The sequence below is a fragment of the Chiloscyllium punctatum genome, chromosome 36, assembly GCF_047496795.1.
Source record: "Chiloscyllium punctatum isolate Juve2018m chromosome 36, sChiPun1.3, whole genome shotgun sequence".
Classification (NCBI taxonomy): domain Eukaryota; kingdom Metazoa; phylum Chordata; class Chondrichthyes; order Orectolobiformes; family Hemiscylliidae; genus Chiloscyllium; species Chiloscyllium punctatum.
Window position 1 is genome coordinate 39,520,106 of NC_092774.1, and position 1,347 is coordinate 39,521,452.

Below are 1,347 nucleotides of genomic sequence, written 5' to 3' on the forward strand. Positions count from 1 at the left end.
ACGCCCGTGTTAGAAAAGTCTTTCTGCAGGATTGCTGTGTGAAGACGAATTCTGAACACCGAGCAGGCTGCACACAAATACACTCATATGGATATACCTGAGGGAACAGTTTCCGGTGTCCATTTCTCTCTGTCCCGCCATCACAGCATCTTTCTGTCTCTTTGATTACAGACCTTTGTAATGTAGTTAAAACTTGCCCATTTCCTATGCATTAGTGGAACTGACGTCTCCCATCCAAAGTGATTGCGAGAGAGCAGAAGAGCGAAGGGGCTCTGCCCTCCCCCAGAACAGTTTGCAATTAGAAACAATATGGTTTAATTATCCGCCAGTGGAGAGAGTCCAGTTACTGGGAACGGGACAAACAGCAGCGTCCTGGGCGCAGGGAGACGGAATGAGAAGCAAATGTTGTGGAATCTCTTTGCTGTTTGCGATTCTTGGTGCAACTCAAACGTATTTCACACTGAGCAAGTCTCAGCTGATTCAGGGGAGGGCGCTTGGAGCGTCCGGGGTCAGGGTAGCTCGCGCCGTGCTGGGCCTGTGGCTCGTTGGTCTAGTGGTATGATTCTCGTTTCGGGCCTTCAGTTGGGTGAATTTGCGAGAGATCCCGGGTTCGAATCCCGGACGAGCCCTCGTTTCTTAAGTTGCCTTGTGCAGAAACGCCGGGGTGATTTTCTCAAAAAGCACATTTATTAAACGAGATTGTGCTGCCTGAAGTCGGGATGAGGTCGAGCTCCCATTCCAGCGAACAGGATAAAAGGAAACACTTGCTCAAAGTCAAAACAATCATTGCACATAGTTCGCCCGCGCAGTCCGACTCTGAATGAATCCTCCAGCTGCATTATTGCTCAATTGTGAGCGTGAAATTTCAGGAAGCGGGGAAGTGAAGTGATTGCAGACAGCGCTGAACAGGTTGACGTGAATGGTGCCGTGTATGAGGATTGTCAGCAATGAAGGTAGATTGGAAAGTTGGGACAGTTCTCCTAGGAGAACAGGAGGTTGAAAGCTGGCCTGATTGACGTTTTTCAAGTCATGAGGGTCTAGACACAGGAATAATGGAGTGCAAATGCTCCCACGCCTGAAAGGATCGACAACGATTCAGCAGAGTTTTAAAATCACGAGGAAAAGAAGTAAAAGTGACATTAGGAAGAACGTTTTCGTCCAGGGAGTGATCAGGGTCAGTAGGTGACGCAAACTTCAAACAATTATGGTCCTGAACCCATAGGACAGACGGATGGGAGTGGAAGACAAGAAGAAAGAGAGACACAGAGTGAGCGAGAAAAGGGAGAAAAGTCAGAAAAACAGAAGTTAAGGAAAAACATAGAGAGACTGAGGAAGGGATACAATTCC

The 1,347-nt window shown here is 48.0% G+C and overlaps 1 non-coding gene across 1 annotated transcript; it reads left to right on the forward strand.

The window, feature by feature from the left end:
* The first annotated feature begins 539 nt into the window (after positions 1-539).
* trnap-cgg (transfer RNA proline (anticodon CGG)) lies at positions 540-629 on the forward strand. The gene is given in 2 exon segments: positions 540-575; positions 594-629. It is a non-coding gene; the product is annotated as a tRNA-Pro (tRNA).
* The last annotated feature ends 718 nt before the right edge of the window (positions 630-1,347 follow it).